The sequence below is a fragment of the Rhamphochromis longiceps genome, linkage group LG5 (genome assembly GCF_057381845.1).
Source record: "Rhamphochromis longiceps isolate RC_006_pf linkage group LG5, R_longiceps_female_GT1.1, whole genome shotgun sequence".
NCBI classification, from domain to species: Eukaryota; Metazoa; Chordata; class Actinopteri; order Cichliformes; family Cichlidae; genus Rhamphochromis; species Rhamphochromis longiceps.
Window position 1 is genome coordinate 10,023,360 of NC_140561.1, and position 12,911 is coordinate 10,036,270.

Genomic DNA, 12,911 nt, shown 5'->3' on the forward strand with positions numbered 1-12,911 from the left:
CTTAAAGCTTCCTTGGGCATTTGAACTCATGCACTTGTGTGTTAAGGGTTATTTCTAGAATGTGCACTGAGCCTAAACATTAGATATTTTTAAGTAAAGTGGAGCATACTGGTGATTAGTAATAGTCTCAACAACAAGTGTGTTTCCCTGAGGCTAAAAAATGTTTTTAATCAGTCACCAGAGAGCCACACTAAGGCCTCTGTGAAACCTGGAATATAGTTAGGACTGATCCACTATCACCACCCACTTACGTGGGCACTCAAATATCGTATCTCATGCAGTGAAGCGTCATCCCCAGAGGCCATTTGAGCTTATGTTAGCATCATAGTGCAGCAACAGAAATGTGTGTTTTTCGAAGAAGCTCCAGTGTGTGCCATGTCTTCACTGGTTTTCACTGGCATGCTTTGAATGAGATTTATGGGATGTAGTGCCATAAACTGGTTGTAGTAGGTTACTTTAAAAGGATGTGTTATAATTTTTCTTGTTTTCTGTTAAGATGACAGATGCTCGTATTAAGGTCAGTGTATATGCAAGTACTGAGCCAATAGCTCCGGCTTCAGATTGCTCTAAATGATTGATTTCGCACGCACAGTTACTTCTGCTCTTGGATTTGTATGATGTCAGTGAGAGCAGATATCCGTGTTTTTAGGAAGGGAGGAAACAGCTGAATGATGGGCTGCACCAGGACTCGGTGTAATATCAAACAGCAGTATTTTGAACTGTAAAACATGCAACGCTAAAAATATGTTTTAGTAGAAATCTGTTCGGTCCTGTGAAAACCTAAGAACACTGCATGATTCAGTAGCTTGTAGAACCACCTTTAGCAGCAATAACGTAAAGTAATCATTTTCTTTATGACTTCCTCAGACTCTCAAATCTGAAGGAAGTTCAGAAATTCCAAATGAAGGAATTTTGGCACACTCTTCTTTACAACGTGGCTTCAGTTCGAGAGATTTGTGGAAAATGATTTATGCACAGCTCTCTTGAGGTGTCTCCACAGCATTTAGGTTGAGTTAAAGTCTGGACTTTGATTGGACCATTCCAACACCTTGATATTTTTTTCAGCCATTCTGTTGTAGATTTTGTTACCTGTTGGACATATGGCCTCACACCTGACAGTTTCCAGAATACTTTAATATAAAGAGGAGTTTATGGTTGGCTGTGATTGCAACACAAGCCCAAATCATGGGCTTGTGATTAACAGTTGGTATGAGGTGTTTGAGTTGACATGCTGTGATTGGATTTCTCCAAACGTGGTGCTGCACATTATGGCCAAACATCTCCACTTTAGTCTCATATGTTCAAAGGATATTGTTCCCTTCAGTGTTTTTTAAATTCCAATATAAACAGTAAGGAAGGGTTTATGATGACACATTAGGGTCCCTTTGACTGGAGCTAAGGGGCTGAGTCCAACTCCAGGAAAAAAAAACACACCAAAATTTACACTTGGCAGTCAAGTAATGTTCTCCTGGCAGCCGCCAAACCCAGACAGCGTGATTCATCACTCCAGAGAACGCGTCTCCGCTGCTCTAGAGTGTGATGGTGCCGTGATTTACACCACTGCATATGATGCTTGTAGTGGTGATGTAAAGTAATTGAAACCATTCCATGAACGCTCTACACATTGTTCTTGAGCCAATCTGAAGGTCACATGAAGTTTGGAGATCTGTAACTATCGACCCTGCAGAAAGTTGACTTCCTCTACACACTGTGTCCCCCAGAATCTGCTGATCCTGCTCTGTGATTTTACATGGCATACCACTTCATGGCTGAGTTGCTTTTGTTCTCATTCGCTTCCACTTTGTTATAATACCAATAGCAGCTGATGTGGAATATTTAGTAGAAAGGCAATTTCACGACTGGTAGGCAACGGTGAAGTGTCTCGCCCAAGGACACAACGACCGAGACTGTCGGAGCCGGGGCTCGAACCGGCAACCTTCCGATTACAAGACGAACTGCCAACTCTTGAGCCACGATCGCAGAAGCAGTCTGCATGCCCAGCTGCTTGGCTGTATACACCTGTGGTCCTGGAGGTCATTGGAGCACCTGAATTCAATTATTTGGATGGATGAGTTAATACTTTCAGCAATATAGTGTATGGCTGTAGTTAGAAATGAGAACAATAGATCTCTTTAAGAATTAGAACTCTTACCTTCAGCTTTTCTGAATCGCTTGACAATCCCTTGTCTTACCGTTGCAGCAGAGATGTTGTTCTCCACTGCTGGCGTTGCAGCATTAACACCAGCTGAATTAATGACATGGACTGGCATTACTGCATAATCTCCCACAGCTTTCTCTGTGTGTGAGTTAGCAAGACAAGGACCCTCATTAGAGTCAGTTAGGTTATCTGTCAGTTAAAGAGGACAAAGAGGTTTTTTTGTTGTTTAGTTTTACTGTTTATGAGTGGCTCATTTTTTAGCTGTAAAGTAAGAGCAATGGCTCTAATTAGGTACTCATTTAAAGCATGTCACAGTAACAGCGAATCAAGATATTTTATTTTTCCTTTTGCATTTTTTGACACTTTTGGATGCTTTGAGACTTTGACCCAACGGTCCCCGTGCACGAGATGCAACGAAGCTCGGCACCAACATCACCCCAGAGTCTCCGCTGGCAGCATTTTAAAAACATGTCAATGAAGTTGTTATGATAATGAGCATATATACTCTCTCTGTTTTGTTTTTTTGTTTTTTTAACTTAATGAGACACCTTGGGCTTGTTTACTGAGGATGACAAACACTAACAATCCTTTCATACTTGTGAACGGCATTAAAAACAACCTTTTATGTCCACAAGTTATGAGCCTACAGGGGAAGCGTTAGCATCCACCACAATGGTTGCACTGATCAAGCTCCTTAAGGTATATGCATGTGTGTATATTTAGCAAATGTGCTACCAAAGAGAGTTCATACAAAGAGCTTGACGGCTGGTATTTCCTCCGTGGATAGAGGTGTGTTTAATTTGGCATTATTCCTCGTTTGCTGTAGAGCCAAATCAACTGGTTCACCCAGGCTGCTAAAGTCTCGCTGGAACGTGGCGGCACCATTCACTCCATTTTCCCGCTGCAAAAATACATTAATCAGACCGACAGAGAAGATAATTGCATTCCCAGCAGCTCAAAGTGAATTTTGAATAGCAGCTCCTTTGGTGCAGATGATTTAAACGATAACAATAATATTTATATTTATAACAAGGTGCAATAATAATTAATGTGCAATAATAACAGTGTGCAATACACATACACTTATTCTTCTTTTTTATACTAAGTTAATATACTGTGTTGTGTTGTTTGTTACGTTGTGATGTGTCATATCGTGTCGTGTTGTGTTATATGTAGTGCCGACGTAGGACAGTTTTTCCAATTTCATTGTACTACTGTACTATGTATGACTGTGCAATGACAATAAAGAGTTATCTTATCTTATCTTATCTTATTCATGCACACTGAAAAGCTGCAAGTCCTTTGTACCGCTTCCCTCTGTTCTATTAGATGTAGACATGCAGACATGTAAATAGACTAGTAATATACACACTTTCTCATTTAATGTTTTTTTCTTTATTTTTACAACTTTCTACATTGTAGCTAGATACTGCTACGATGGTACTGGCTCACATGAGGACTGCCCCAGGAAAGGAGGACCAAGATCACCTCTGCTGCTGAGGATAAATTCATCTAAGTCATCAGGCTCAGAAATCACAAGTTAACCACATCTCAGATTAGAGCCCAGATAAATGCCACACAGAGTTCCAGTAGCAGACACATCACTACATCAACTGTTCTGTGGACACCGCACGATTCAGGCCTTTATGGTCAAATAGCTGCTAAGAAGCCACAACTAAGAAAAAGCACCAAGCAGAAGAGATTTGTTTGGGTCAAGAAACACAAGGAATGGACATTAGACCAGTGAAAATCTGTGCTTTGGTCTGATGAGTCCAAATCTGAGATCTTTGGTTCCACCTGCCGTGTTTTTGTGTGACACAGAAAAGGTGAAAGGATGGTCTCTACATGCATGGTTCCCACTGTGAAGCATGGAGGAGGTGTGATGGTGTGGGGATGCAACATGCATCTCATCCAGTTTGCATTTAGTTGGACCATCATTTAGTTTTCAACAGGACAATGACCCCAAACACACCTCCCGGCTGTTTAAGGGCTATTTAAGGAGAGTGTTTAAGGAGAGTGATGGAGTGCTGCACCAAACAGCCTGGCCTCCACAGTCACCTGACCTAAACCCAACCGAGATAGTTTGGGATGAGACGGCTCGCAGAGTGAAGGCAAAAGGGCCAACAAGTGCTCAGCATCTCTGGGAACTCCTTCAAGGCTGTTGGAAAACAATTTCAGGTGACGACCTCATGAAGCTCATCGAGAGAATGCCGAGAGTGTGCAAAGCAGTAACCAAAGCAAAGGGTGGTTATTTTAAAGAATCTAAAATATAAAACGTGTTTAGAGTTATTTCACACTTTTTTGTTTACTACATAATCCCATATGTGTTCATTCACAGTTTTGATGCCTTCAGTGAGAATCTACAATGTAAATGTAAAAATAAAAATAAAGAAAAATCATTTGATGGGAAGGTGTGTCCAAACTTTTTACTGGTAGTGTTCATTCATATAAATCATTTCAGAATTTCATTCTCCTAAAACATTACATCCTCTATATTCTGTGGTAAAGGACTTTCCATATATAGGCTGCATATTGTTGTAACCTGGACGTGTGTCCCTCTATCTATAAAGAGATGATCTATACTGCTCGCCCAAGTGCAATGTCTACAATATCCGAATCTAGGTTTGGGAAGGAGATTGGCGGTAGCAACTCTGTAAGAGCAATGAGACTTCCAACCCACATAACACGCACGACCACAGGTTTATGAAACAAAGTTTGCTTTATATATTTCCTTTTGGATCAGTTCCCTTTGCTCATCCTCAATGTAGGGATACCTTCAAATGCAGTAACCATCTCAAATGCATCACAAAAACAATCAAAATAGATGTAAGACAAGAAACACAATATTTCAACACCCCAAAGAAAAGGAAAAAGAAAAGAAAATAGCATGTGAGTGTCCAGTTCCTTATGGTGTCAGTTTATTCAGTTACCCACTGTCCTGGGTTAAGAACTAAAAACGACCTGAATCTCAGGCGGAGAAAAAGTAGCAAAGAAAATGATAAGGTATCTCTCAGGTGGGCTTCCTTTTGTTTTTTTCCCTACCGCCCTCCTGGTACGGCAGGCATCAACGTGTCGGCGTCCTGACACAGAGAAGGCCTCCACAGCAGCAACAGTGTCTTAGACCCACGATACCAGCTCCTCACTTGGCACCCATGGAACTGTACCTCAAAAAAAAACCAGTCTGCACACAAATACGCAGAATGTTAGATGTCCACATTCCTTAAATGTCCTTGTTCCTAATGTCCTTGGTTCTTTTGAAATATTAAAATAAATCTGCATCTTGTGACACATTAAAAGTAAATACACCGTATTACTGTGCATCACCCGCAGTTACAGTAACAGCACAGCTATTGCACGTGAACTGCGCATAACCACTTAGCTGGCCGCGGCTGAACTAGCAGGCCCAAGAAAGTAAAAACATTAGACACTCATAATAAACAAAACTGTCACAACATTGCAATACTATGAAAACACATCTTAAACATCATTAAACACATTTACTACTATTCTGACTGGTTAGTTATTTTTTCCAGTGCATTGAACTGCAATAGCGGTGCTAAGTGAGCTAGGCTAACTCACCAGAATAGTTCAAAAAGTTCAAAGAAATACTCCGGCTCCTTTCAGGTAGGTACCCGTCTGTGGTTCACCGCTAACGACAGCTCTCTCACAAATGTTAATTAAACCTCTTTCCTCTCTTTCAACTGGAAAAAACCGTGCTCCGCGGCAGCATGGAGTTTTTCCTTGCCGTCCTTTTTCCTCTACACCACACCTTCACGCGCACGGAGCTGCAGATGGTGCCTTCAGGGCAAGCCCGGAAATTAAACTATCAGACAAGGACTACGATGCATTCAAAGAACCCTGTACTTCTGATTGCTGTAAATCTTACCAGGGTTACATTGTGAACATTTTTTTCCTATTTACTAATATTATATATTTCTCTCACCTTTAAATACATTTATACACTCTGGATGCAAATGAAGCCACATACCAAGACATGTTTTTAGTCACACTGTTGTAGAATATTATATTCTGCCAGCACCTCTTTCCACACTCTGAAAAACGTCTGAACAATACAAATTGAATTCACAAAACAGCAAAGCTGACCTCCAGCTGTCAAAGCTCGGACAGCACTGACTGCTGAGCCTCAGTAGAGTTTAATGTCAAGATATGTAATAATGTACTGTTGGCTGATCTAAAGTTCTAATGTTTTAACTCATTGAATTTCTTTTGAATGGTGTATAACACAGAAAAGCCACAACACTATTCTTTATCAGATAAAAACACGCAAACCCATGTTGTCACCTTTTATAGCACACATATTTGAGTGAAGACAAACATTCAAGAGAAATTTGGCCATTTTATTCAAAAATTGGATTCACAATTTATTCATATCTCTCCAAGTCAAGGAGCATTGATTTTGAATTGAACCATGGAAATACTTTCTTATCTTTTTAAAAAATCTTATTAAGAGTGAAAGCCTGTTATTCACATTACATTTAGCTGTTTCCTGCTGCAGGAATTAGAAGACAGCTTCAGGGCAGCATGCACTTTTCTGTGTGGTCTGAGTCCAAGAACCATCTCAACAGTATCTGCTTGAAGATTGTTGATCGGGACGATTTAAAAAAAAAAGGGAAAAAAAGACACAAAACAGGGTTGCAACCATTGGCTGGAGTTTATTACTAAATGCTTACATGCAGAACAAAACTGCAAGAGAAGCAAATACAAAATCTTCTTCAAATGGCAATTTTTCATAAAACACAGCAAACAGCAGCACAGAACATTTTTTATCATCCAGGAGCCATTGTGGTTGTTTACAAAAGGATTTTGTTATCTTTTAAGTGAGGTGGATCCCTCTTGCAATGAATAACATTTCTGAGAGGGGTGGTTACACGTCACACACTTGTTCATGTAGTGAAAAAGTATCTGATGCTGTGCATTTAAAAAACATTAGAATAGGATTTTTCTCTTGATTTGATTACAAAAGATAAAGTTTTATGTATTCTATATTCAGAGCATGTAAAGCGAAATATTTCAAGGCCAAGTCAGGAAAAACAAAGGGCCAGTATCAAAAGAATTTGAGTAAATTAGTATTCAATTAATAGAAACATTGTGCATCTCTAGTTCAAACACTGAAAAATAGTCTCATTGGCTGGAAGGGAAGTGTGGTGGAGATAGAGATTATCGAGAAAAGTCAATTTAGGAGCTCTTGAGAGATTCATAAGGAGTGGACTGGTCCTGGTGTCAGTGTATTATAAGCCACTACACACAAATGTCCTCAGGGAAGAGGCTACAGCTGTTGCATTCTTGACATCAAGCCACTCCTGAACTGGAAACAGTGTCAGAAGCGTGTCAGTGGGACTTCTGCTCATTGGTCCAAAGTTCTCTTTTCAGATGAGTCCTGAAGACTAGAGGAAGAGTGGAGAGATATAGAGTCCAATGTCTCTGAAGACCAATATGAAGTTTCCACAGTCTCTGATAATTTGGGGTGACACTTCCTCTGCTGATGTTGGGCCACTTCTGCTTTACAAAGTCCAAAGTCAGCACAGCCATCTACCAGGAGATTTTAGAGCACATCATGCTTCCATCTGCTGATAGGCTTTAGGGAGACACAGATTTCCTTTTCCACCAGGATGTGCTCACACAAAAACTGCTTTACTGGTTATTACTGTGCTTCATTGGACACCCAACTCACCTGAGCTGAACCTCACAGGAAATCTATGAAGTACTGCCAAGAGAAGAAAGAAAAAAAAACACCAGACCAAAAAATACAGATCAGCTGAATGTCACACGCTGAAGATGTGAAAGTAAACCCAAATATAGCTTCAAGCCTAAGTCGCATGAACAAAAATTAACATTTATTTGGCAAAGGTGTAATCCAGCAACAGGCAAAAACAAAGTCCATACAGAAAGTGTGAAAAAACTCACAGGCAGAGCAGCAGGGAACAAATAGTATAACACACAAAAAACCCAAGTGAAGACTTACATATACATCAGAGGTAATTAGAGAGTGGGAACACAGCTGGGAAAAAGCAAAGCTGAACAGAATCAGACTAACGAGACGGGTGAGTAAAACCAGATACAAGGCACAAAGCAAAATGACTTTCAAAATAACACAGGAGGTAATGTAGCAAGGAACACCTACCACAGACAGGAAGGCTTCACAAAGAACACAAGAAATTGGAAATTATAGCCAAAGCTCTGAAGTCTCTGAACTGAGAGTATAACCCTGGACAGCAAAACTCAAAGCACCATACAAATGCAAAACCAGGAACCGAGAACTCAAAATAATTCAGAGGTTAGATAAAAAGGAAACAATAGCTACAAGTATCTGTAAAGCCACCAGCACAGAGAGTGGCCAGTCATGCGTCGAGCAAATCTTCACCCTCCGCATGATCATTGAACAAACGTTGGAATACCAAAGGAAGATTTCTATTAATTTCATTGACTTCGAGAAGGCTTTTGACAGCGTCCACCGGCCGACTCTATGGGCTATCCTACGCCACTATGGAGTCCCTCAGCAGTTGCCTTTCGTTGTCTCTACTCCAACTCCCGTTGCTGCGTCCGGACGGATGACGGCTGCACAGATTTCTTCAAGATCAATACTGGCGTCCGACAAGGATGCGCGCTATCCCCTTTCCTCTTCCTGTTGGTAATTGACTTCATCATGCGACGATCAGTTGACCAAGCTGGCATCGGTGTGCCCTGGCACGAAGCGCGTAATCTCACTGACTTGGACTTCGCAGGTGACATCGCCCTGCTGGGCTCGACTCAGGAAGACCTCCAAAAGTTGACCGCAGCCCTGCAGAGGGAGGCGATGAAAGTTGGATTAAGAATCAGCGTCAAAAAAAACCAAGGTACTCCGAGTTGGCTATGCACGTGCCCGCATTCCTGTCATGATCAACCAACAACGTGCTGAAGAGGTGGAGAATTTTACATATCTTGGCAGCATCATCTCGAATGACGGGGTCTCTGATCGGGATGTTGACACCAGAGTAGGGAAGGCAGTTGGTGTCCTGCGACGTCTCCAACCTATTTGGAACTCGACCTCCCTGAATGTAAGGGTCAAGATCAGACTACTGAACTCTATCGTCTTCCCTACTGCACTTTACGCTAGTGAAACCTGGTGCTCAACAAGTGCAATTATTCAACACCTGAAAGTGCTTCAACAACATGGCTTGCGGCGAATCCTGAGAATTTCCTACCGGGACCGAATAACAAATGAGGAGGTCCTACGAAGAGCAGGCACCCGCCCATTAGCCGATGTTGTTGCAGAAAGGCGCTTCCGCTTTGCGGGCCATATTTTACGCCTACCCTCTCATCGCCCAGCTAAGATTGCCATGACATGGCGTCCACACACTGACAAGCGAAAGCAAGGCCGACCAAAGACCACATGGCGTCGAACATTCATGGACGATCTGAGAACTGTCGACATTGCCTGGGACGAAGCTGAAGCAGTCGCTGCTGACCGACATCGATGGAGATCACTAGCTGCCCGATGCGCCGCCCGGCGTAGGAGGAACTAAGTCTAAGTCTAAGACCAGCACAGAGAAATACAAAGAAAACACAACAGGGAAAAACGCTAGGTTCAGTACCCAGGACCACGACACTGATGCTCTATTTTCGCCTGTAAAGCAGGAGTGGGGTAGGCGGAGGTTTGCCCTGGTCAGTGTTGGGAAGGTTACTTTTAAAATGTATTCCATTACAGATTACAGAATACATGCCCCAAAATGTATTCTGTAACGTATTCTGTTACGTTACTCGACGAGAGTAACGTATTCTGAATACTTTGGATTACTTAATATATTATCATGCTTTTCACAACTACGTGAATGTACTGTTGCTGTGATTTATTACTATTACTGAAGGTCCGTGGCTCCGAACCCGTAGTAAAGGGACTTCTGACTAATACGGCGGGGTCCGTGTCGGGCTCGTAGCTGAAAACTAGCTTTACTTTGTTGTCTGGGTCAACTTTGCTTGCAACAGACAAAGAGAGGCGTTGAAAGGCTGCTCCAACGGAACTTATTGTTTCGGAGGAAAACAGGAACACAGCGTACAGTTGAGTCTTAACAGCTTACTTACAACTGGGCTCATCAGGCACTCTTCTTGGCTGCAGTGGTTATTATTATATTTACATGCTTCCAGCTCCCGTTTTTGCTCGATGACAGCTCGTACTTTTCCACTCGCCTTTTTCTCCCTCCTCGCGCTCACAGCCACATAACGAGTATGGCAGTCCATTCTCCCTGCAGCACGGACTACACTGCCCATGAGGCTACATTCTTTAGAGCTGTAGCATTCTGCAGCTTAGCACAACAACAACAACAACAACAAAAAGGCGCTCCCTCACCCAGGAAACACGCAGAGAGAGAGAGCGTCACCCTGAAACCACGGCAACCGTAATGCTGCCGCCTGGAACAACAGAACGTAGCTGTCAAACAAAACCCAAACAGTCCTGACCCGCCACAATATGAAACAGGAAAGTACCGCAGTGTAATCCATTTATTTCAACAAAGTAACTGTATTCTGAATACCACCTTTTTAAACGGTAACTGTAACGGAATACAGTTACTCATATTTTGTATTTTAAATACGTAACGGCGGTACATGTATTCCGTTACTCCCCAACACTGGCCCTGGTGCAGGTGTGCCGAATTACGTCGTAGCGCACTCCGTGCTTGCTTGGAAGTACGCACACCGGACACTAATGTTTTTGTCACTTTTTATGGAATCAAACTCAAAGTAAGGTCAGTACTTCCACGCTTTAAACGCTGCACGCTCATACTCTCTCCCGCACTCGATATATTATTCATTGTTGATCTGCACACAGCTGTTGTCACAAACGTTGCACTCGCTTACGTCACTGTCATGAGACATTCTCGCAAAAAAAACGCAGCGTTCCTACGGGCAAGTAACGGTAATCTAATTACCGTTTTTGCAATAGTAATCCCTTACTTTACTCGTTACTTGAAAAAAGTAATCAGATTACAGCCCATCTCTGATTACAAGAGTCACACACCATGTGTGCTTCCATGCCACACTGTGGTGATCTAGTACTGAGGGTATAATAAATGTGCTTTTCAGAAGCTCGACATTTCTGACTGTAAATCCAATTTTTGACTTTCATTGGAAACTGTCAACATGAAGTCATTTCTTTGCAACTTCTAAATAAACCTGTGTCATAGCTAACATAAGAAAAAGAAAATGTTAGCTTTCTAGTACATGAGTTGGAGAGAAGTATATTAACAACTACTGAACTGTTACACTGTGCTGCCTTATTGATGGTATACCAGGCCAATAGCGAGAATGCAATTGAAGTCAACTATCTCCTGCTACATGTTGCATTCGCCCAAAACTGCTTGAACTTCTATCATATTAGACTGTCACAAAGGTTTGAGGTGTGAGCCGGGTACCTTTTAGTGGGAGGAAAACGCAACCACATCCCTGAGAATAGATTTATTTTAACCTTGAGCGACAATGGAAGGCAACAGTGTTTTATTTATTTATCCTTTTATTTATTTTTTCATGAGAAATGAACATGTTTTTGAATGTATTCTGGACCCATGGACCAGTTACTCAAAAACAAGAAATGAAATCCAACAGAAGGGCTTTGTCTTTTATATGGTGACATTCTTGCCTCACATCTATTTTAATTAGAGAAGGTCAGAAGCAAATGAGGAGGTTCTAAAATGTTTTTCCATCATTTAGTTTAGAAGCGAACAAAGTATATGTCAAGGCTCGGCTGTGTGGCAGGCAGGAGGAGGACCCAAAATGCAAAACTCACACACACGGGGATGAACTCAAAAAGCAGCTTTATTGCTGGCCAAAGATAATAGGAGATACAAAACTAAACTGGGAAAAACTAACATAAAGCTCACCAGGAAACACGGGGGAATCACACACAGCATGAGGGACGACGTCACGCTGAACAGAGGGAGACGCAGACAGAAATACACAGAGGGTTAACGAGGAAAGTGGGAACACACGGGGAACACAGGTGACACTGATAATCATAACGAGACAGGGCGGGGTGAACTGAACATGACATGTACGGGCGTGAGAGTCACAAGGTAAACAGGAAGTGCACAGAGGTTCAGACAGGAGGAGAGAGAGCACGGGGAAAACAGACATAACGGGCTGGGGAAACATGAAACAACCACAAAGGGAGACGAGGGCTCATAAATACATAGAGGGGCACACAGGGGGTAAAAGCCATGAAGGGAAAACACTTAGGGAACAACACAACAGGGCAACTCAGAAAACATGGCCTAAGCAAGGAACAAAATACAAACATACAAGGAAACTAAGAACACTGGGCCAACATGGCCCAGGACCATGACAGTACCCCCCCCCCCCCTCAAGGGCTGGCTCCAGACAGCCCAAACACAGAAAAACAAAACCAAACAGAAAACAACCCAGGGCAGGCGGCGGGGGCCCAGGACGGAGGGCTCGGAACAGAAAACAAAAGAAGAGCACAGCAAACACCGGAGCCCAAGAAAACAACCCAAACACAGAGCAGTTCAGGGGGCCGACCATGCGGAAGGCAACGGCGGAGACGTGGAAACAATTCAGGAGGCCGGCCGTGCGCGAGGCAACGGCGGCGGCGAAGTGGAAACAGTTCAGGAGGCCGGCCGCGCGCAAAGCAACGGCGGCGACGTGGAAACAGTTCAGGAGGCCGGCCGCGCGCAAGGCAACGGCGGCGGCGAAGGAGACGAGGGAGCAGTTCAGGGGGCCGACCGCGCGGAAGGCGGCGGCGGCC

The 12,911-nt window shown here is 42.8% G+C and overlaps 1 long non-coding RNA gene across 1 annotated transcript; it reads right to left on the reverse strand.

The window, feature by feature from the left end:
* Positions 1 to 5,063: 5,063 nt before the first annotated feature.
* LOC146669204 (uncharacterized) lies at positions 5,064 to 6,049 on the reverse strand. The gene is made up of 2 exons (XR_014911852.1): positions 5,738 to 6,049; positions 5,064 to 5,339 (listed from the first exon to the last, which is right to left on the reverse strand). It is a non-coding gene; the product is annotated as an uncharacterized LOC146669204 (long non-coding RNA).
* Positions 6,050 to 12,911: the final 6,862 nt, after the last annotated feature.